This window comes from Eumetopias jubatus, unplaced genomic scaffold (genome assembly GCF_037043125.1).
Source record: "Eumetopias jubatus isolate StellerSeaLion01/CBP00866 unplaced genomic scaffold, mEumJub1_p1.0 scaffold_7, whole genome shotgun sequence".
Classification (NCBI taxonomy): domain Eukaryota; kingdom Metazoa; phylum Chordata; class Mammalia; order Carnivora; family Otariidae; genus Eumetopias; species Eumetopias jubatus.
In genome coordinates, this window is record NW_028274813.1 from 143,677,775 (window position 1) to 143,703,134 (window position 25,360).

Below are 25,360 nucleotides of genomic sequence, written 5' to 3' on the forward strand. Positions count from 1 at the left end.
TTTATTGCGCCCTTTATCTCTACTATGTTATTCCTTATCTCTGTGTTATGGGGCTCATTCATGTCTTCCACTCTTTTCTCAAGTCAAGTGAGTATCCTTATGTTCATTATTTTAAATTCTCTATCAGGCATGTGACTTATTTCTGTTTTGCTTATATCTCTGGCCATGGCTTTGTCCCATTCTTTCATTTGAGATAGATTTCCCTGTCTCCTGACTTTGTTGCTGTGCCTGTTTCTCTGTGTTAGGAAAGTCAGCTATATCTCTTGTTCTTGAAGGTAATGGCCTTAAGAATGTGCGGTCTTGGAGTGCCCTGCAGTGAGGTATCCCTTCCTCACCAAGGCCTGCCACTTCCAGGAGTGTCTCTGATGTGTGCGGCATATGCTCTGCTGTTTTGTCGTGGTTGCTTTATCCTTCAGGCCAGTCATCTGCAGAGGTTCTCTTGCCCTGTTGTGGGCAGTGTTTTGTCCCTAATCTGAACGTGGCATGTTTTAACTAGGTGCACTCTTGTCTGTTGTTGAAATTAGGCCTGTTGTCACTGCCTCTGGGACTGAGGTTTCATAAAACTCTTGCATTGGGAGACATGATGTTGGCAGGGGTTTTGGCTGGGCTTCTGGGGCAGGGAGGCCGTCATCCTGGGACTGTAGGCGTTCCATTGGAGCACGGTGGTGGGGGGAGCGGTTAGTGGGTTAGTGGTTTGGTGTAAGCAAGTGAAGTAACAAATGTCCATGCTGCCCTGGTTCTCACAGGTGACCCTGTTCTTATGATGAAGAGTGTGGGAGGAAAACATGCCTGCCAGTTCCTTTTTCCCAGGGATGTCTCTTTTGGATGTAATCTCTCTGGAATGTGCTCCAGTATGAATGAATAACCTCCCCACTATATGCCTCAGGTGCTCTTCAGATCACTGTCTCCTTGCTGTGTGTCTGAGGATTGTTTGTCTGTCTTCTCTCCAAGAGCAGCACAATGCCTCTGGGCTGTATCCCAGCCAAGCCCACTAACCTTTAAAATTCCAGGCTTTCTTTTGCCAGAAGTCACAAAATTAAGCTCCTCTCACTTTCCAAGACAATTTCTATGGGGATTCATTTTTCCCTGTGCACTCTCGTGAGTGCTGATCTGTCTCTTGCCCTTCTTTATGACTGTGACTGCCCCACCCACTGTAGCAGTCACAATCCATTTCTCTCCCAAACCATGTCTCTGCACTTCCTACCTTCTTTGATGTGGCCTCCTCTCTACCTTTAGTTGTGGAGTTTGAGCCTTGCGCAGCAGCAGTATCGTAGCCAATGAGGTTTATCCGAGGTGCGATTATTGCTAATAGTTGTGGAGTTTGTTCTGCCAGTCTTCAGGACAATTTCTCAGGTATTTAGGGTGATTTCATGGTTATCTAGTTGTATTCATGGGATGAGAAGACTAGGGACCTCCTACTCTGCTGCCTTCTTCCTATCCTTGCCATGTTCTGATTATTATCAGATTTTTTTTTTACCTTCCCTATCTTATCATACTGTAGGTTCCTTAAGAATATGTATCAGAAAAAAATTACAGGCCAATTTCCCTAATGAACTTAGATGCACAGATAGAATGGCTATCACCAAAATGACAAGAGATAACAAGTGTTGAAAAGGATGTGGAGAAAAGAAACTCTTGTGCACTCTTCATGGGAATGTAAATTGAAGCAGCTACCATGCAAAACAGTTTGGAGGTTCCTCAGAAAATTAAAAATAGAACTAACATATGAGCCAGCAATTCCACTTCTGGGAATATACCCAAAGGAAGTGAAAACAGGATCTTGAAGAAATATATGTACCACCATGTTTATTGCACCATTATTCACAATAGCCAAGATATGGAAACAACTGAACTGTTTATCAATGGATGAATGGATAAAGAAAACATAGTATATATGTATTTATGCAATAGGGTATTATTCAACCACAAGAATCCACAAGGAGGACATCCCGCCATTTACAACATGGATAGATCTTAAGGGCATTATACTAAGTGAAATAAGTCAAACAAAGACAATTACTGTATGATTTCTACTGTACTATCTCAGTTATATTTGATATTTTTTTAAAAGTTAAACTCATAGAAACAGAGCAGAATAATGTTTACCAAGGGCTAGGGGTTTGGGGGTTGGGAGGAATGAGGTGATGTTGGTCGAAGAGTATAAACTTCCAGTTATAAAATGAATAAATTCTGGGGATCTAATGTACAGCATGGTGATTATAGTAAATAATACTGTATTATATACTTGAAAGTTGCTAAAAGCAAATTTTAAAATATTCTCACCACAAAAAAGAAATGATAAATTATGTGACATGATACAGGTGTTAGCTAATGCTAAAGTGTTCTTCATCTTGCTATATATGTGAAATCAATATGTGCCACACCTTAGACTTGTACAAAGTTAATATCAATTATATATCAATAAAGCTAGAAAAAAGGGTATGTATCAGGTTTTTCTTTGGAATTGGTATTATAATTGTATTGTGTTTAATAAAAATACCATGAATAGGTATCATCCAACATCTTATTTCTACAGCTGAATAATTCCTTCATCTAATCTATCACCTTGCTTTCTTTTCTTCTTTTTTTAACATATAATGTATTATTTGTTTCAGGGGTACAGGTCTGTGACTTATCAATCTTACCCAATTCACAGCACCCACCAAAGTACATACCCTCCCCAATGTCCATCACCCAGCCAGCACATCGCTCTCACCACCCCTTCCACTCCACCAACCCTAAGTTTGTTTCCTGAGATTAAGAGTCTCTTATGGTTTGTCTCCCTCTCTGGTTTCATCTTGTTTCATATTTCCCTCCCTTCCCCTATGATCCTCTGTCTTGTTTCTCAAATTCCTCATATAAGTGAGATCATATGATACTTGTTTTTCTCTGATTGACTTATTTTGCTTAACATAATACCATCTAGTTCCATCCATTTCACTCAGCATAACACCCTCCAGTTCCATCCACATCATTGCAAATGGCAAGATTTCATTCCTTTTGATGGCTGCATAATATTCCATTGTATATAACCCCATCTTCTTTATCCATTCATCTGTGTTGGATATCTAGGTCTTTTCCATAATTTGGCTATTGTGGACATTGCTGCTATAAACATTGGGGGTGCAGGTGCCTGTTTGGTTCACTACATTTGTATCTTTGGGTTAAACACACAGTAGTGCAATTGCTGGGTCGTAGGGTAGCTCTATTTTCAACTATTTGAGGAATATCCATAATGTTTTCCAGAATGACTTCACCAGCTTGCATTCCCAAAAAGAGTGTAGGAAGGTTCCCCTTTCTCCGCATCATCCCCAACATCTGTCATTTCCTGACTTGTTAATTTTAGCCATTCTGACTGGTATGAGGTGGTATCTCATTGAGGTTTTGATTTGGATTTCCCAGATGCCGAGTGATGTTAAGCACTTTCTCATGTGTCTTTTGGACATTTGGATGTCTTCTTTGTAGAAATGTCTGTTCATGTCTTCATCCTATTTCTCGATTGGATCATTTGTTCTTTGGGTATTGAGTTTCATAAGTTCTTTATAGATTTTGGATACTAGCCCTTTATCTGATATGTCAGTTGCAAATATCTACTCCTATTCTGTCAGTTGACTTCTGGTTTTGTTGACCGTTTCTTTTGCTGTGCAAAAGCTTTTTATTTTCATGAAGTCCAAATAGTTCATTTTGCTCTGCCTCCCTTGCCTTTGGCAATGTTTCTAAGAAGTTGCTGAGGCTGAGGTTGAAGAGGTTGCTGCCTGTGTTCTCCTCAAGGTTTTGATGGATTCCTGTCTCACATTTAGGTCTTTCATCCATTTTGAGTCTATTTTCATATGTGGTGTAAGGTAATGGTCCAATTTCATTCTTCTGCATGTGGCTGTCCAATTTCCCAACACCATTTGTTGAAGAGACTGCCTTTTTTCCATTGGACATTCTTTCCTGCTTTGTCGAAGATTAGTTGAGCATAGAGTTGAGGGTCCGTTTCTGGACTCTATTCTGTTCCATTGATCTATGAGTCTGTTTTTGTGCCAGTACCATACTGTCTTGATGATTAAAGCTTTGTAATAGAGCTTGAAGTCTGGAACTGTGATGCCACCAGGTTTGCTTTTTTTTTCAACATTCCTCTGGCTTTTTGGGGTCTTTTCTGGTTCCAAAAAATTTTAGGATTATTTGTTCCAGTTCATTGAATAAAGTTGATGGTAATTTGATAGGGATTTCATTAAATGTATAGATTGCTCTAGGTAGAATAGACATTTTCATAATATTTGTTCTTCCAATCCATGAGTGTGGAAAGTTTTTCCATTTCTTTGTGTCTTCCTCAATTTCTTTCATGAGTATTCTATAGTTTCCTGAGTACAGATTCTTTCCTTCTTTGGTTAGATTTATTCCTAGGTAACTTATGGTTTTGGATGCAACTGTGAATGGGATCAACTCCTTAATTTCTCTTTCTTCTGTCCTGTTGTTGGTGTATAGAAATGCAACTGAGGGGTGTGTTTTGATTATATATCCTGCCACTTTACTGAATTGCTGTATGAGTTCTAGCAGTATTGGAGTGGATTCTTTCAGGTTTTCCATATAAATTATCATATCATCTGTAAAGAGTGAGAGTTTGACTTCTTCTTTGCTAATTCGGATGCCTTTTATTTCTTTTTGTTGTCTGATTGCTGAGGCTAGGACTTCTAATAATATGTTGAATAGCAGTGGTGATAGTGGACATCCCTGCCGCCTTCCTGACCTTAGAGGAAAAGCTCTCAGTTTTGCCCCATTGAGGATGATATTTGCTGTAGGTTTTTCATAGATGGCTTTTATGATATTGAGGTATGTACCCTCTATCCTTATACTCTGAAGAGTTTTAATCAAGAAAGGATGCTATACTTTGTCAAATGCCCTTTCTGCAACTATTGAGAGGATCATATGATTCTTGTTCTTTCTTTTATTAATGTATTGTATCACAATGATTGATTTGCAGTTGTTGAACCAACATTGCAGCCCAAGAATAAATCCCACTGGATCATGGTGAATAATCCTTTTAATGTACTGTTGGATCCTATTGGCTAGTATTTTGGTGAGAATTTTTGCATCCATGTTCATCAAGGATATTGGTCTGTAATTCTCCTTTTGGATGGGGTCTTTGTCTGGTTTGGGGATCAAGGTAATGCTGGCCTCATAAAATGAGTTTGGAAGTTTTCCTTCCATTTCTATTTTTTGGAACAGTTTCAGGAGAACAGGTATTAATTCTTCTTGAAATGTCTGATAGAATTCCCCTGGAAAGCCATCTGGCCCTGGGCTCTTGTTTGTTGGGCGATTTTTGATTACTGCTTCTGTTTCCTTAGTGGTTATGGGTCTGTTCAGGTTTTCTATTTCTTCTTGGTTCAGTTTTGGTAGTTGATACATCTCTAGGAATGCATCCATTTCTTCCAGATTACCTAACTTGCTGACATATATTGGCTCATAATATGTTCTTATAATTGTTTGTATTTCTTTGATGTTGGTTGTGATCTCTCCTCTTTCATTCATGATTTTATTTATTTGGGTCCTTTCTCTTTTCTTTTTGATAAGTCTCTCCAGGGTTTATCAATCTTATTAATTCTTTCAAAGAACTAGCTCCTAGTTTCATTGATCTGTTCTACTGTTCTTTTGGTTCCTATTTCATTGATTTCTGCTCTGATCTTTATTATTTCTCTTTGCCTGCTGAGCTTAGGCTTTATTTGCTGTTCTTTTCCCAGCTCCTTTAGGTGTAGGGTTAGGTTGTGTATTTGAGAACTGTCTTGTTTCTTGAGAAAGGCTTGTATTGCTATATATTTTCCTCTCAGGACTGCCTTTGCTGTATCCCAAAGATTTTTTTTAAAGATTTTATTTATTTATTTATTTGAGAGAGAGAGAATGAGATAGAGAGAGAGCATGAGAGGGGAGAGGGTCAGAGGGAGAAGCAGACTCCCTGCTGTGCAGGGAGCCCGATACGGGACTCGATCCCGGGACTCCAGGATCATGGCCTGAGCCGAAGGCAGTCGCTTAACCAACTGAGCCACCCAGGCGCCCATGTATCCCAAAGATTTTGAACAGTTGTGTTTTCATTTTCATTTTTTTCCATGAATTTTTTAAAATTCTTCTTTAATTTCCCGGTTGACCCATTCATTCTTTAGTAGGATGCTCTTTAGCCTCCATGTAGTTGAGGTCTTTCTGACTTTCCTTTTATGATTGAATTCCATTTTCAAAGCACTGTGGTCTGAAAATATGCAGGGAATGATCCCAATCTTTTGGTACTGGTTGAGACTTGATTTGTGACCCAGGATGTGATCTATTCTGGAGAATGTTCCATGGGCACTAGAGAAGAATGTGTATTCTGTTGCTTTGGGATGGAATGTTCTGAATATATCTGTGAAGTCCATCTGGTCTATGTATCATCTAAAACCTTTATTTCCTTGTTGAACTTTTGCTTAGATTATCTGTCCATTTCAGTCAGGGGGGTGTTAAAAGCCCCAAATATTATTGTATTGTTGTCAATTGTTTCTCTTTGATTTTGTTCTTAACTGGCTTATATAATTGGCTTCGCCCATGTTAAGGGCATAGATATTTACAGTTGTTAGGTTTTCTTGTTGGATAGACCCTTTAAGTAGGATATAGTGTCCTTCCTCATCTCTTACTATAGTCTTGTTTTAAAATGTAATTTGTCTGATATAAGAATTGCCACCCCAGCTTTCTTTTGCTGTCCATTAGCATGGTAAATGATTTTCCACCTCTTCACTTTCAATCTGGAGGTGTCTCTTGGTCTAAAATGAGTCTTTTGCAGACAGCATATTGATGGGTCTTGGTTTTTTTTATCCAATCTGATAGCCTGTGTCTTTTGATTGGGGAATTTAGCCCATTTACATTCAGGGTAACTATTGAAAGATAGGAATTTAGTGCCATTGTATTGCCTGTAAGGTGACTGTTACTGTGTATTGTTTCTGTTCCTTTCTGGTCTATGTTACTTTTAGGCTTTCTCTTTGCTTAGAGGACCCCTTTCAATCTTTCTTTTAGGGCTGGTTTCGTGTTTGTAAATTATTTTATTTTTTGTTTGTCCTGAAAGATTTTTATCTCTCCTATTTTCAATGACAACCTAGATGGATATATTCTTGGCTGCATATTTTTCTCATTTAATGATCTGAAAATATCATGTCAGTCCTTTCTGGCCTGCCACGTCTCTGTGGATAGGTCTGTTGCCAATCGAATATTTCTACCATTGTTGGTTACAGACCTCTTCTTGCGAGCTGCTTTCAGGATTTTCTTTGTCTCTGAGACTCGTAAGTTTTACTATTAGGTGTCAGGGTACTGACTATTTTTATTTATTTTGAGAGGGGTTCTCTGTGCCTCCTGGATTCTGATGCCTGTTTCCTTCCCCAAATTAAGGAAGTTCTCCACTATAATTTGCTCCAATATACCTTCTGTCCCTCTCTCTCTTTCTTCTTCTTCTGGGATCCCAATTATTCTAATGTTGTTTCACTTTATGGTATCACTTATCTCTCGAATTCTGCCCTCATGATCCAGTAGTTGTTTATCTCTCTTTTTCACAGCTTTTTTATTCTCCATCATTTTATCTTCTATATCACTAATTCTCTCTTGTGCCTCATTTACTGTAGCAGTTAGAGCTTCCATTTTTTATTACACTTCATTAATAGCCTTTTTTTTTTATTTTGTCTTGGTTAGATTTTAGTTCTTTTATTTCTCCAGAGAGCGATTCTTTAGTATCTTCTATCCTTTTTTCAAGCCCAGCTAGTATCTTTATAATCATCATCCTGAACTCTAGTTCCAACGTCTTACTAATGTCTGTATTGTTAGTTCCCTGGCAGTCATTCCTGCCTCTTGTTCTTTTTTTTTTTTTTTTTGAGGTGAGTGTTTCCATCTTGTCATTTTGTCCAGAGGAGAATAGATGAATGAGAGAACAAAATGCTAAAAGGGTAACAACAACCCCAGAAAAATATATACTAGACAAATCAGAAGATACCCAAAACCAGGGGGAAAAGAAAGGAAAAAGAAAAAAAAATATGATAAGTCTGTTGAACAGAATATAGCCACACACTTGATTTTGGGTGTATTTTGGTCTATTAGAGGAAATTACCTCCCAAAATTTTAAAGAAAGAAAAACATATATATACAAAAATAAAGGTAAATACAATGAAGGAATGAAATATGAATGTGAAGTTGAAAATTATAAAAGGTTTTTAAAATGGAATTGATAAGAAGTTGGTTGAAAAAAGAATGAAAAAAATAAAAAAAGAGAATGTCATCAGATGGGAGACTAGGACAAAGTCATACACTAGATTTAGGGTATATTTTGGTCTTTTAGAAAACACTGTTTCCCAAAAGTTTAAAGAAAGAAAAACTTATATATACACAAAAAATAAGTTTAAATACAGTTAAGGGATGGAATATGACTAAAAATCAAAATTAAAAAAGATTTTAAAAAAGGAGTTGGTAAGAAGATGTTAGTTGAAAAAAGAAAGAAGAAAATTTTTGAAAAATAGAAAAAAAATAAAGAAAATTTAAAAAATTAACTTTGAAAGACTAAAGAATCATGGGGAAAAAGCCATGAATTCTATGTGCTGTATTACCCTAGGGCTGGAGTTTTGCAGTTCTCATTAATTGGTAAACCTGGTCTTGGCTGGATGTTCTTGTTGCTCTTCTGCGGGAGAGGCCTGTTGCAGGTATTCTCAAATGCCTTTGCCTGAGGCGGAATTGCACCACCCTCGCCAGGGGCCAGGATAACTAATCTGCTCCAGTTTGCTCGGTAGCTTTTGTTCCTAGAAACTTTCCATACAGATTTGGAGGACCAGAATGAAAATGGTGGCCTCCCAATCTCTGGTCCCAGAGGAGCTGAGAGCTCGGGGCCCTACTCCTCAGTGCGCCCTCAGAGAAAAGCAGTCAATCATTCCTCTCTCCCTGGTCTCACTGCACTCTGTGCTCACCCAGCCTGTGACCAAGCATTTCTATCTCTGGCACTCAACCCCATGTGGAGTCTCCAAACCCTTCTCAAAGAATAGTGGCCTGACTGAGCTGTGGATCATGGTTTATTGCCACCCCGAGCTAAGAGTCCACTCCTTAGCTCTACCTTTGCAGCCAGCTTCCCCGTTCTGATACCTGGGAGCTCTGTCACACTCAGCACCCCCAGTCTTTCTGTGACCCCGATGGTCCTGAGACCACACTGTCCCAGCAAGCGTTCTACCCCTCACATAGCCACTGGAGTGATGTCCCTCAGCGGAGCAGACTTCTAAAATTTACCATTTTGTTCTCTGCTGCTCTATCACTTGCTGATAGCCAGCTGATAGAGGCTCCCGCCCCCTGTGGTCTATCTTCCCAAATATTGCTTTGGATTCACTTCTCCACACATCCTACCTTCCAGAAATTGGTCGCTTTTCTGTTCATAGAATTGCTCTTATTCTTTTCTTTGATCTCCTATTGAGTTTGTAGGTGTTCTGAATGGTGTGATAACTATCTAGCTGAATTTGGGGGACCAGACATTCACCTTACTTTCTTAGAGAAATAGATACTTTCCATTTTTTTTTTTAACTTTCATGGCTTGATGAATCAAGGCAGCTGAATTTGATGTAAGTTCAATGCCATTTCTTTTAGGAATTAACTCATTTTCCTGGGCTTCAATAACAAGCAACCAATACCTGACCTCATCCAAACCTTCAAATATATTGGCACCCAATATATTGTAAATCTCAATAGCACACCAACCCTCCTGAATAACAACCTTGGTGGGACAGGGAGTGTAGGCATACTTCCTCCTGTAATGGAGGCCCCAGAATACCTTTGATCATATCTTGTATATCACAATAGATAGTGCAAATAGTAGGTAGTTTCCCTCTTTTTCCCTATCATCTGTCAACCCAGAGCTGCTTATTTTCTTTCCAAGTAGCTAAGTTTCACAGTGATTAAAGTGCTTCTGCAGAATTGTTCTGGGGTCCTTCATAAAATCTGGACGTTCCTTCAGTGATGTTTACATTTTGTGAAATGTCAGCTGTCTGATTGCTGGGAATGCTCATCATTCTTACAACAGATACAACAAAGAGAAGACCATGTTTTTTATTTCTGCATTTGGTTACTTGCTATGGTATGAGATCAAGGCATGTTGAATTTTATATTGAACATGTTGCCTCTGTCCTTCCCCAGCCATTTTATCCATTAACTTATTTAATTACCTACAGTAAACTATTTCTGGTGTGTGTGTGTGTGTGTGTGTGTGTGTGTGTGCGTGTGTGTTTAAGCTTTCAGACATAGATATCTCCTTTCCTTATTGCCAAGTTCTGGTCATCTCTAGAATTATTTGCATTGCTATTTTTAATACAGGCTGAGATGGCTATCAAGGGGGTACAACATGTGTATCTGGGGGCAGTAAACAGAGTGTGAAACACTATATCCTGCAAGAAAACCATCTTCTACATGTCTTCTGAAAGGCAAAACATGTTTATATCTTCACTTGTGTCAATTTCTGGGATTCTTTCTATATGTGCAGCCAACAAATACAAATAAATATGTAAACAAATATATCTTTAAGAACAGCATCATAGTATAGTCACTGTTGTGCAACTTGCTTTTTTTAAATTGAGAATATATGTACTGAAAGCAAATGGAATTATTTACCAATAAAAGAGTATTATATCTTGGATTTGCTTAAATCTTGGGGAAGGAAGGAATGAGGTGAAGGTAGAGATGCAACAACAATGACCATAAGATGATAGCATCTGAAGCTGGGCAATGTATAAAAGATTTCCCATGTTTTCGACTATTACCATGATTTGTATGTGTGTGTGTGTGTGTGTGTGTGTGTGTATCTGATATATATGTATATATATAATTACTTCTTTATTATATTTTAAAACATTTTATTGTAAAACCACACATACAGAAAATACACAAAGCAAATATTTAGTTCAACAATTTAACACAAAGCAAACATCTGTCAAGAACTAGTGGTAACTATGTTCTTGCTCTCTTGTTCAACTATGGCTTTAGCAATTGATATTGATCAATTGATATTGATCAAAAGATATTGATCTTTTCTCTGAAACAACTGTTTATTTAGTATTTCCATTTTATTTTCTATTTCATTTATTTCTGCCCTTATATATATTATCACCCTTCTGCTTGATTTGCAGATACTGTGTTTTGTTTTGTTTTGTTTTGTTTTGTTTTGTTTTAGCTAACTTCTTAAGGTGAAGTTTGGGACACCAAATTTAGACCTTTTTCCTATCTTGTTAGAACCATTTATAGTTATAAAATTTCCCTTTATCTTCATTCCACAATTTTTGATATATTGTGCTTTCATTATTATTCAGTTTTAAATATTGTTTTTTAATTTTCCTTGTGATTTTTTGACCTATGTTTATATCTTCACTTGTGTCATTTGTTAATTTCCAAATGTTAATTTCCAAATACTTGGGGAAATTTTCCAGAAAGCTCTTAGTCATTAATCTCTAATTTAATTTAATGTGATCAGAGAACATGCTTGGTATGATTCAATTCTTTTAAATCATTGAGAGTTGTTTAATGGTCCAGCATACATACTATTTTGGTGAAAGTACCATGTACACCTGCTTCTCTAATTTGATCCATTCTGATATTTTATGTCTTTTGTAGCAGTGTTTATTCCATTAAAACTCCATTAGTTATTGACGTAATTGGATTTTAGTTAGACATTTTACTATTTGTCCCCTTGTTTGCTTGTTTTTGCTTCCATGTTCTTCCTTTCTTGCCTGCTTTTGGATTAAATATAAGATTCCACTTTTATGGGGCGCCTGGGTGGCTCAGTTGGTTAAGCGACTGCTTTCGGCTCAGGTCATGATCTCAGGGTCTTGGGATCGCGCCCCGCATCAGGCTCCCTGCTCCGCGGGAAGCCTGCTTCTCCCTCTCCCACTCCCCCTGCTTGTGTTCCCTCTCTCGCTGTCTCTCTCTGTCAAATAAATAAATAAAATCTTTAAAAAAAAAAAGATTCCACTTTTATATACATGATTTTTTTTAGCAAAACCTCTCTGCAATTTTTTAGTGGGTACTTGGAATATTAAAATATCATTCTTAATTCTTTATTGTCCTCATAGGTTTAAAATTGTGTGGTTTCCCATAAAATGTAGAATCCTTGCAACTACATATGTCCATTTGTCACCCCTCATTGTCTATACTACCATTGTGAATGTACATTTATAGACACATAAATCACAAAAATATTATATTATTGCTTTTAAATGGTCGTTTGCATTTCAAAAAATTAAGAAATAAACAATAGTCTCTTGTATTTATCCATATACTTACCATGTCTGACTCTTTCTTTCTTCCTGAAGATCTAAGTTCTAATCTAGATAATTTCTTTTTCAACGAGGCATTTCCTTTATCATTTTTTGTAATATAGATTTTCTTGATGTCAAATTCTTTCTATTTTTTAAAACCTGAAAATAATTTCACTTCATTTATGAAATAGAATATTCAGCTTTTGTTGAATATAAGATTCTGGGCTTGCAGGTTTTTTTTTTTTTTCCTTTCAACTCTTTAAATTAGTCCCACTATTTTCCAGCTTCAATTATTTCTATTAAGGGGTCAATAGTGATTTGAATCACTGTACCTATGTTTGATATTCATTGTAATTTTAACATTTGGGAATTTCTGAGATTCTTGAATATATAAATTTGTTTTCTACTAAATTGGGAGAGTTGGCCACTGTTTCTGCAATTTCTTTTTTGAACTCATTCTTCTCTCTACTGTGATACTTCAATTTCATATATGTCAAATATTTTGATAGAGTCCTCAGGTCCTGAGGGTTTGTTTATTTCTTTTTAATTTTTTCCCCTCTGTTCTGGAAACTGGATAATTTCTACTGATCTGCCTTTAAGTGGGCTTAATCTTTCATCTACATTCTCTAGTTCAGTGCATTTTAATTTTTAAATTGCCAATATTAATTTCTTAGTTACATAATTTTCCTTTTATTTTCTTCCAGAATTTCTATATCTTTGATGATATTTTCCTAACTTTTCATTCATGGTGAGTATATATATATATTACTTCATGCCATTAAAATTAATTATTATAGTTGTTTTAAAATCCTTCTTTGCTGATTTCAAAATCTAATCCATCTTCCATCTGTCACCATTTATTTTTGGGGGGATTCAATTTAATCCTCTTTTTAAATTTTATTTAAATTTCAGTTAGTTAATATACAGTATAATATTAATTTCAGGTCTACAATACAGTGAATCAATACTTCCTTACAACACCTGGAGCTTATCCTAAGTGCACTCCTTAATCCCCATCACCTATTTAACCTATTCTCCAACCACCTCTTTTGTGGTAACCATCAGTCTGTTCACTGTAGTTAAGAGTCTGTTTCTTGGTTTTCCTCTCTCTCTTTTTTTCAACTTTGCTTGTTTGTTTTGTTTCTTAAATTCCACATATGAATGAAATCATATGGTCTTAGTTTTTCTCTGACTGACTTATTTCATTTAGCATAGTACTATCTAGTTCCATCCATATCATTTCAATGGCAAGATTTCACCTTTTTTATGGCTGAATAAGATTCCATCTTCTTTATCCATTAATTACATCTTCTTTATCCATTAATCTATTAATAAACACTTGGCCTGTTACCATAATTTGGTTATTGTAGTAGATAATGCTGCTATAAACATGAGGGTGCATGTATCCCTTTGAATTAGTATTTTTGTATTATTTGGGTAAATACCCAGTAGTACAATTGCTGAATCATAGGGTAGTTCTATTTTTAAGTTTTTGAGGAACCTCCATACTGTTTTCCACAGTGGCTGCACCAGTTTGCATCCCTACCAACAGTGGGATTTTTTATAAAGATTTTATTTATTTATTTAAAAGAGAAAGAGCATGAGTGAGGAAAGGGACAGAGGGGCAGAGAGAAGCAGATTCCCCACTGGACAGGGAGACTGATGTGGGGCTGGATCCCAGGATCCTGGGATCATGACCTGAGCCAAAGATGCCCTGAAGGGGGTTCCTTTTTCTCCACATCCTTGCCAACATCCGTTGTTTCTTGTGTTGTTGATTTTAGCCATTCTGACAAGTTTAAGGTGATATCCCATTGTGGTTTTGATTTGCGTTTACCTGAGGAGGAGTGATGTTGAGCATCTTTTCATGTGTCTGTTGTCCATCCATATGCCATCTTTGGAGAAATGTCTATATCTTCTGCCCATTTTTTAAATTGGTTTACTTGTTTTGGGGGTGTTGATTTTTCTAAGTTCTTTATATATTTTGAATATTAACCCTTTACTACACATGTCATTTGCAAAAATCTTCTCCCATTCTGTAGGTTGCCTTTTAGCTTTGTTGATTATTTCCCTCACTGTGCACAAGCTATTTACTTTGATGAGGCCCTAATACTTTATTTATTTATTTTGCTTTTGTTTCTCATGCCTCGGGAGACATATCTAGTAAGAATTTGCTAGGGCCAATGTCAAAGAGGTTACTGCTTGTGTTCTATTCTAGGATTTTTATTGTTTCAGGTCTCACATTTAAATCTTTAATCCATTTTGAATTTTTTTGTGTGTATGGTATAAGAAAGTGGTCCAGTTTCATTCTTTTGCATGTTGCTATCCAGTTTTCCCAACACCATTTATTGAAGAGACTGTCTTTTTCCACTGGATATTCTTTCCTACTTTTTTGAAAAATTAATTGACCATACAGTTGTGGGCTCATTTCTGAGTTTTCTATTCTTTTCTCTTGAGCAGGGATGGGGAGGGGCAAAGGGAGAGAGAGAATCCAAGCAGGCTCCATGCCCAATGTGGAGTCTTATTAAGGGCTTGATTTCACAACCCCGAGATCATGACCTGAGCCAAAATCAAGAGTCTGACCATTAACTGACTGAACCACCCAGGTGCCCTAGTTAGGTTTATTCTTAAGTATTTTATTATTTTTGGTGCAATTATACATGGGTTTCATTCCTTAATTTCTCTTTCTGCTGTTTCATTATTGGTGTATAGAAACACAACAGATTTCTGTACAATGATTTTGTATCCTGTGACTTTACTGAATTTGTGTATTAATTCTAGCAGTTTTTTTGTGGATTCTTTCTGGTTTTCTATGTAGAGTATCATGTCATCTGCAAATAGTGAAACTGTTACTTCTTCTTTACTTATTTGGATGCCTTTTATTTCTTTTTGTTGTCTGATTGCTATGGCTAGAACTTCCAGTACTATGTTAAATAACAATGGTATATTCCCTCTAAACCCACTTTGTTGAGGGTTTTGATCATGAACAGATGTTGTACTTTGTCAAATGCTTTTTCTTCATCATATGTTTCTTATCCTTTCTTTTATTAATGTAGTATATTCAAAAGGATACATGTACCCTGATGTTTATAGCAGTGTTATCTACAATAGCCAAATTATGGAAACTGTCCAAGTGTCCATTGGTAGATTGATGGATAAAGAAGATATACATATATATAAAATATATTAAATATACACCATATATATAAATATATATGGAGTTTGTGTGTGTATATATTTTATATATATATTTATATATAATAGAATATTATTTAACCATAAAAAAGAGTGAAATCTTGCCATTTGCAATGACATGGATGAGCTAGAGGGTATTATGTTAAGCAAAATAAGTCAGAGAAAAACAAAACCATATGATTTCACTCATGTGTGGAATTTAAGAAACAAAACAAATGAACAAAAGGAAATAAAACAAAGAGAGAGGCAAACCAAGGAGCTGACTCTTAACTATAGAGAACCAACTGATAGTTACCGGGGGAGAGGTATGTGGGGGGGAAAGTTAAATAGTTGATGGGGATTAAGGAGTACACTTGTTGCAATGAGCACTGGATTTGTATGGAAATGTTGAATCACTATTTTGTACACCTGAAACTAATATTACACTGTATGTTAACTAAATGGAATTTATTTATTTTATTTTTATTTAAATTCAATTATCCCATATATAGTACATCATTAGTTTTTGGTTTAGTGTTCAGTGATTCATGAATTTAAATAAAAACCTTAAAAAATATGGCAGTGACCTTTTAAATCTCCTGGAAATTACTTCAGCCAGAGGAACCGGGATTTGAAACAATAACGGCACTGCAAAAGCCATGGCCTCTACTTCCTCATTGGCACCTCTGTGATCAGAGCGGCAATCAAGATCAGAGTACATACCCTCAAGTTTTGGAGGACGCAGTGCTTTTTGCCCATCATGGCTCTTGCAAGCTATGTGCAAGCTACTACCGTAACATGCACATCTGCCCACCATGTGGCTGAGGGATGGGAGATGAAGGCTGTTACTGTGCTAAGAGCTGGATTGACCAAAATTAACCAATATAGCAACCAAGTTTTTCCTTGGAAATTGCAAGTCTTCAATCGACTCCAAAATTCCAAAATAGTTACATCAGACAGATTCTGTCAGTTCAATTGTGTATACGCAAAGAAAGATTTCTGGTACTTCCTACTCTGTCATCCTCCCAGAATCTTCTTCCCTTAACTGAATCTTTTAGAATCAATTCTCAAGTCACATACATGCACACAATCCTGTTGGCATGTTGATGGAGATTGCATTGAATTCTAAAGTACTTCGGATAGAATTACTCTTTTACAATGTTGAGTCTTCTAACTTATAAACATGGTTTATTCCTATACTTTTTATGTCTTTTAAAATTTACATGAGTAATATTTTATAACTTCTATATGAAGTCTTTACACATCTTCTGCTATGTTGATTATTGGATATTGGAAAAAGAATTTTCCTTGTGAATTTTGTTTTTTAAATTGTATTGCTGGAATATGGTAATGAAAGTTAGTTTTGTCTTTTATTTGACAAATTTTTAAACACATTTATAAATTATAATAATTTATATTTAGATGCTTTGGATTTTCTATGGACATATAAATAATGACAGTTTTATTTCTTATTTTCTAATATTTTAATTTTATAATCTTGCCTTACGCATAATGTTTAACAGAAGTGAGAATAATGACAATTCTTTTATTGGCCCTCAATTTGAAGGAACTATTTTATCTAAATATGAAGTTTTCTGGACGCCTGAGTGGCTCAGTTGGTTAAGCATCTGCCTTTGGCTCAGGTCATGATCCCAGGGTCCTGGGATCGAACCCAACATCGGGCTCCCTGCTCAGCAGGAAGCCTTCTTGTCCCTCTGCCCAATGCTCCCCCTGCTTGTGCTTTCTCTCTTTCTCTGACAAATAAATAAGTAAAGTCTTAAATAAATAAATATATGAAATTTTCTACTGCTTTTTAAGAGATTACTTTCAAATTAAGTAAATTCACTTTTTGTTTTCTCTATTCATTGAGATAATCATATAATTTTTCCACTTTCTCTATTATGAAGTGAATCACATTGACAGATTTTCTAACGTTATGCCCAGTTTGAATTCTAGAATAAGTTTTAACATTAAGTATGATCTTGAGTTATCAAAGTCTAATGATAATTGGTATATTTGCTCTTTTCCAGGCTGATCTCCATGGGCCTGGATTGATTGTAGGCTGATGTTCTACCCTGATTGACCTTGTCATTCTTCAATCCTTCATCTCCTTTAGCTTTGCTATCGATACTGCACTATTAGTACCTTACTGCATACTATTTTATCCTTTGATTGTCTGTTCCAGCTCTTTATTAGATAATTCTCTTATTTATAATAGCCTCTCCTTTGGCTGTGTGTGTGTGTGTAAACAAGGTTCATGTTTTTTTATAATTAAATGGTGACATTAAAGATAGGTACCAGTTGTTGAGTGTTTTCTATGCATGTGCCATATTTCTCAGAACCTTCCAAATATATTATCTTGCTTTGACTTAATTTGGTCATTGAGATAATTTATTAGATGCTCCCATATTACTTTTTGATAAGATAATTTAGAAAGCTGACAATTTATCTCCTTAACCAGGAAAGAAAATATGTTTTGGAACTGTGAACTAATTTGCTTGCTTTTTGAAACCTTTGTGGAAATTTTAATTTTAATTGGGATAGGACTACTCTGTACCACCTTTGATCAACACAATTTTAAACATAAAAATAAGGCTATGAATTAAACAAATAATTTTCTTCCAAAATAGAACTAAATTAAAATAATTATATCTTTAAAAAATGTTACTTCAAACACACACACACACACACACACACACTGAAATGGAACTAAAGTAAAAATAAGGTACAAAACTATTCCCAGGAACCAAAGATCTGAACTCTGCTGTAGATGGAGCAACATCAGTCTTGGATAGCTGAGTGACACCAGGACAGTGTTGTGTCACAGCAAATGTTTTCTGATGGCATAAAATAGGAAAGGCCTTCTTCTCTCCACTACCTTCACCTGCATAATTTTGTTGTTGCTGCTCCTTCTTCACTCCCTAAAAACAGAGGATCTGAGAAGGCAGATGGTATTAGAACTGTGAGGACTCATGGCTGAGAAATAAATCTACTCACCATGTCAGTTCTATAACCTGAGACGATGCAAGCACTCTTTCAAGAGTGTGCCACTTCTACCTGGCCACTGTTCAATAATAATTTAATAATAGTTTAATTTTCAAAGAAGTATAATGCTTTGAAGGGCAGAAAAGAGCTTTTTTGCAGAATAAAGAGCAACTAATTTTCTTACTATATATTTTGTTAAAAAATAACAGGGTCTTTGTCTTTTAGGTTTTGTTTTCAATTCACTTCTCCCTGTGTATAAAAGCATGACAAATGTTTTTATTTTGCTGTAAGCCTAACCAGAAAAATGGATTTTGTTAATTTGTGTCATACTTTTTCATCTTGTAACTTGAAAATACTTATTTGGTATTTTCTTTATCTGTAATAGCTATAGACTATTAAATGCTTTATTTTCTCTTTTCATATTACAGGGAATATTTACAGAAAGATGTATTCTCAGAGCCCAAAGTGATCAAAGACATTACGATTTTGTTTAAAAGATAAACTCCTGCACCAAGGATTTTAATTTAAATATAATCCTTGATGTCTCTAGGATTCAAAGTTGGGCATCTCTAAAGCAATGGTAAAAGAGGGTCTGCTGAATACCTGTTACTCTGGGGAATTAGGGAATTCTATGAAGCATGTTGTTGTGATGCAAAAAGGGCTTAGGTCTCTGGGAGAGAGCAGAGCACCAAAACTGCAGAAGAGAGAGGATGCCAATCACAAGATTTCCAAGGATAGCCCTTGGGCTTGATCTCTATAATCATAAGTCTGAGTATGTTGAGTGCAAGCATGCAAAGCATGTCAAAGAGTACACAAACCCACAGAGCCATGTTTTAATAAAACTAGACACAGAAAGGGCAGCTTGTCCAACTGGCAGCAATCTCCACCAGTAGTGACACAAGATGGGGGTCATCGGACGACACAGGGAAATCAGAAAGGGGAAGTGGAAAATGGTAGATTCTTTGATTGGTGAGGTTCCATATAAGGGTCTCCAGATATGGGCAGTGGTGCTAGTGGTCAAAGTCAGAGCCAAGAAAAGACAGTGACGGGGCGCCTGGGTGGCTCAGTTGGTTAAGCGACTGCCTTCGGCTCAGGTCATGATCCCAGAGTCCTGGGATCGAGTCCCACATGAGGCTCCCGGCTCAGCAGGGACCCTGCTTCTCCCTCTGGCCCTCTCCCCTCTCATGCTGTTTCTCTCTCTCTCTCTCTCTCTATCTCTATCTCAAATAAATAAATAAAATCTTTTAAAAAAAGAAAAGAAAAGAAAAGACTCAGTGACTGTTCCTGGACACTCTTGTCCCAGGGTAGGAACAGCCTGTGAAAATGTGGATGACAGCCTGCTTTGTCCCAAACTGTACTATCTTTATTTGTGCATTATAACATTTTACTCCTCAGAGAATGGCTCTGAAAGTAATTTAATGTCTTCTTAATGTAGGCATTCCTCTCAGCTAATTTCTTATGCAGCACTTTTTTTTAATCAAAATGTATTACTGTTCCCCATAATAGAAGAGTGTACATAGAGGCTCCCCAAAAGAAAATGAATTAGTAACCAGAAGTTTAATCAAGTGCTAAGAGATGACTACCATTCTATTTGGTATATTGTTGTGTCTATTTTCTTTATCTGTTCTTCGGTCTTAAATCCATCCAGAGTTCATTAACCATCCTTATTTCAGAACTACACTTCCTTTATAGTATGGGGTTAGTGATGTTATTCAGTTCACTAAGGCACTGTCCAGCAAATGCATACTCAAAACACTTGTTATTAATACCCATAAATTTACAGTTATATGGAATTCACTGTATTTTCTAGCAGAGAACTGTGTTGCTTCTACACAACTGTAGTTACATGTAATTATTTACAATAATAAGTAAATGGTTTTTGGAAGGAACATCAAAGAATAGACTCCAAGCCAAAAGGAGCCCTGAGTTAGAACAAGGATGCAACCACCTTTGCCACATAACTTTTGTCCTCTTCTGCCTACAAAGCAACTAGCCTATGCCCACATATGGGTAGTGCTTCAAAAATTAAGGGTTTATAAAAATTACAAATATTGTTATTTTTAAACACAGCTTCACATCAGTGGACTTACATAAAATTTCGGGAGGAATTATTATACCAGTGGTAGTAGACATCAAGATCCAACACGAGCTCATGTCCACAAAAAGATATAATAAAGTAGAGTGATCTATGAGAAACTCATTCCCACCTCATAGAGAAATATAAAGCTCTGCCCCATTCTCACTATTTAATCATGTTTCCTGTCAGAAATTATATAAAGTTCACTGGTACTTTATCTCATTGTTGGCTTTATGCATTTGTTGCACTTATTTATTTTTATACCTTCCTCTGTCCCAGTAAAATTTTTGAGGTAGGGTCCAAATTATGTCATAAATTCCTATTTAATATTGATCATCTTCAGTTCAGAAGTAAGAGTTCATCTATGATACTATAGGAGACATTCATCACAATGTACACCATGCTTCATTGACCTTATTCTAAGAGTTTTTCTAATCCCAATAAATGAGCATTTGAAAACTGAGAACGCTTCTCCTTTAAATAGGTGAGTAACATAAACAGATCAAGACAGGCATCTTTTATTCACATTTTAAAAGACACAAACTTCTGAAAAAGATGACCAAAAATTTACTAAAAGCACATATAGAAGACCAGGCTTTGGATCTGATCAAAGGTTTCCTGAGTCTTTTACTTTCTTCTATGTTTAGTATTTCTCAAGCATCTTTAAGGTGGGAATTGCTTGGTAGGGGGAGCTAAGATGACAGCATAGTAGGAAGACCTTAGGCTTGTCTTGTCCCTCAAACACAACTAGATAATCCCTCAAACACAACTAGATAACTATCAAATCATTCTAAATACTGAGGAAATTGACTTGAAGACTGACAGAACAAATCCCATATCTAACAGGAGAGGAGAGGCCACATAGAAGATGGTAGGAAGTATGAAGATGTGGTTTGGGGGAGAAATGGACCACAGGTGCTGCGGAGGGATGAAGCCATAGTTGTGGAGAAAGATGAGAGAGAGGAGCACACAGGGAATGCACAAAGAGAACGCTTCCCCAAAGCCATTGGCTGGGAAAATGACAGACGCTGATTTTCATGAAATTTTGCAACCAGTGAGCATGGTTTGAAGACTGAAGTTTTAAAGGTTGGTGGGCTTGCCTGGGATAGAGCCCTGAGTGTGCTGCCCTACTTCTGGAGAGAAGGCAGGCAAACAACCCTGAGCAGACAGCACAATCTGAAGAATGCCTAAGGCACACAGGGGAGAGACTGTTCGTTCTTCTTGGAGTGCATCTTTGAGAGGTGGCATTCACAGAGATGCCTCTCCTGGGATAAAAGAACCAGTAGACACCATTTACCCCCTACCACCCCGCTGAGGGTGGCTTTCCCCAACACTGGCTGCCTAGTCTGCTTGCTCCAAGTCCCACAGCCCTGCAATCTGGCACAACTGCTCTTCTTGATCAAACGTGCATCAGTTCCAGCAGAGTGAAACCCTCCCCCAGAATATCAGCACAGACCCCTCCACACACCACATCCCTAAAGTTTGGAGTTTTAAAAAAGTCAGCAGGCTTGTTTGGGATAAAGCCTGGAGTACACTGTGCTGCTCCTGGAGACAAGGCAGGCAAATAGCATGGAGACAGCACGAAAACGGAGATCTGAAAAATGCCTGGGATGCAAAGGGGGGAGATGATTCACTCTTCTAGGAGTGGTTTCCTGAGAGCAGTAAGCACAGAAACCCCTCTCTGGGGTCAACGGAGCTGGCTGCGGTCATTTCCTTCTCCCACCCCGTAGCGTAAACACAGAGCCACCTACCTGCAGTAAATAGCACAGCGCTGACACTAGCTGCCTAAACTGCTTTAACCAAGTCTTGCTCCTTGCATTCTGCCATTACTGCCCTTCTTGGGCAAGTGTGCCTCAGTTCCAACACAATGGGCCCCTTTCCCGGAAGACCAGGAGAAACCCCTACCCACACCATGTCTCCCGACCAGAGTTCTGCAAGGCTTCAGTTCTAGTGGAAATAGCATCAGGTCTCATTTAACAAGCAGACCAGATTACATCTGCTAAGACTTGCAACACTCTGCCCAAGGTCCAAAAACTGCCCCCTGTAAGTGAGGAGAGCCTCTGCAGGTGCCCTGGGCTGGAGGAGAGAGCAAGCAAAACAGACTAGCAGAGTTCAGGCAGCACACACCAGAGACACTTTCTGAAGCTCCAGGCCCTAGACATTCTATGACCTCTTTTTCATAAAGCCATTACTCTTGAAGCAGGAAACACACAGAAACAGAGACTTAGACAAAATGCCAAGACAGAGGAATTCATCCGAAATGAAATAAGATAAGGTCACAGCCAGAGATCTAATAAAATATATATATAAGAAATATGCCTGATGGAAAATTTAAAGCAACAATCATAAGGATAATATCTGGGCTTAGAAAAGCATGGGAGATACCAGGGAGACCCCATATCAAAGAGATAAAAGAACCAAAACAGTCAGAAATGAAAAATGTAATAATTGAGATTTGAAACAGACTGGATGTAATGAACACAAGGATAGAAAAAGCAGAGTAATGAATACGTGATATATAGAAGATAAAATAATGGAAAATAAGGAAGCTGAACAAAAGAGAGAAAGCAGAATTATGGATCATGAGAGTAGACAGGGAACCCAGTGACTCCATTAAATGTAATAACATTCGTATCACAGGAGCCCCAGAAGAGAGAGAAAAGGGGGCAGAAAATTTATTTGAGGAAATCATGGCTGAAAACTTCCCTAACTGGGGGAAGGAAACAGACATCCAGATCCAAGAAGCACAGAGAACTCCCGTCAAAATCAACAACACCAAGACATATTGTAATTAAATTTGCAAAATATAATGATAAAGTTAGGAATTGCTTGGGAATTTGCAAATTTCCCTAGCAACTACTTGACAGATTTTTAAAAATTAATTTATTAAAGTAACAGGAAGTAGTATAAATTTATAAAACTACTCATTAATTGAAATATGTATTTTTATTCATAAGCTAAGTATTTTATAACCCATTTAGTCATTTTTGTGGCATTTATACTAAAAGGGTTTAGAGTTGAGAGAACTCAGGAAGAAGGCAGGGTATAAGGATCTGAGCTCACCTTGTCCCATGTTTACAACTACATATCATGTACAGCCAAGTCAATAAACCAGAGAGCGATCCAACACTGACAGAACAAACTCCACAACTGAATGTAGAGAAAAAGATGTATCTCAAAGATTAGGAAGATCAGAAAGGGGAAAGGAGTCTGTTCACAGGGAAGAGGGAGCTATGAGTGCAGAGAGGGCAAAGGAACACGCTGTTGCACCCGGAAGCTGACATGGAGAAGACTAATCCTCACTGGCTTTAAAACCAGAAGGGCTGAATTCTGTAAGTTTGTAAAACCAGTGGGACATGGAGCCTGGAGCTTTAAAAGTCAGCTGACTTAGCACTGGGTGACTGGGAGGCAAAGAGACAGCAGCCTGCATGGAAATGGAACACAAAAATGGCAATTTACACAATGCCAGGGGCAAATGGGAGATAGATCTGTTCATACTGATTTTGGAGTGTATTGGGGGACTTCTTTGAAAAGGAAGGAGCTGACATTTTCATTCCCCATACCCCAGGATAAGCATAGAGCCATCTGCAGGAGGCAGGGCTGCACAGACAGTTATAGCTTCAACCCAGGCCTCAGAGAAAATTGTGTTAAAACTGTGCACACATCCTGTCCAGCTGCAACACAGAGCCTGTCTGCACACCCCCAGCCATTGCAGTGCACCATGTCCAGCCACCATGTGGAAAGCCCCCACTATGTGCCATGTACAGCCAAGCACCCCAGCCACCACACCCATCCCATGCTAGAACCATTTGCACTCAGCCATCACGCATGCTGCACACAGCCTCATACCCACAGCCACCCTAGCACGGAGCTTCCAGCTGCCACAGTGCTTTGGGGAGCCCAGCATAGGCCCAGTGGCCCAATGCAAATTTTGCTATACTGTTGCCTGCTCCCAAGCTTCCCAGTGGGCATACCCACTCAGAGCTGGCCTGCCTGGGTCCCACTAACACCACAGAGAGCAAACAAAACCCACAACATGCAGACTGTCAGTGCAGAAGCATGCACTGAAAGTAAAAGTGACTCAGACACAATAGCAGGGCATAAGAAACACACATAAGATACTCCCCTGACATGCCAATTACTGGTGTACAAGGGACATGGCACTGCAGGGCACTCCAGGACCTCTTCATAAAGTCACTGCTTTCAAGAGAAGACACACCTGACTTTCTTAACACAGAGATACAGATGTAGAGAAGTAGACAAAATGAGGAGACAGAGAGATTTATCTCAAATGAAAGAACATGATAAGGCCATAGTTAGAGATCTAAGTGAAAGAGATATAAGTAACATGTTTGATTGAGAACTTAAAGCAATGATCATAAGGATTGAGAAAAGGGTGAAAGACATGAGTGAGACCCTTAACACAGGGATAAGGAATAACATAGCAGAGATAAAGGGACATAAAGGGCTTAATAAATGAAATGAGAAACATGCCTGATGGAATGAATAGCAGAATAGAAGAAGCAGAGGAATTAGTGACTTAGAAGACAGAGAAATGGAAAGCAGTCTGCTGAAAAGAGAGAACAAAGAGGAGAATAGACTTAGGGAACTCAGTGATTCCATCAAACATAATAACATTCATGTTATAAGAGTCCCAAAAGAAGAAGAGAGAGAAAAGGGGCAAAAAATTAATTTGAAGAACTAATAGCTGAAAATTTTCCTAATCTGGGGAAGGAAACAGATATCCAGACCCAGGAGGCACAGCGAACGCCCATAAAAATCAACAAAAGCAGACATACACCAAGACATATTGTGGTAAATAAAAAACCTTACAAGCAGCTAGACAAAGAAGAGAGTGATTTCT

The 25,360-nt window shown here is 37.6% G+C and overlaps 1 protein-coding gene and 1 pseudogene across 1 annotated transcript in view; one reads left to right on the top strand and one right to left on the bottom strand.

Annotated features, from left to right (window-relative positions):
• The window catches only part of GABRB3 (gamma-aminobutyric acid type A receptor subunit beta3), a 468,239-nt gene that overhangs the window by 409,353 nt on the left and 33,526 nt on the right, over positions 1 to 25,360 (bottom strand). The gene's annotated exons all lie outside the window — the stretch shown is intronic.
• LOC114196535 (U4 spliceosomal RNA) lies at positions 1,249 to 1,313 on the top strand (annotated as a pseudogene).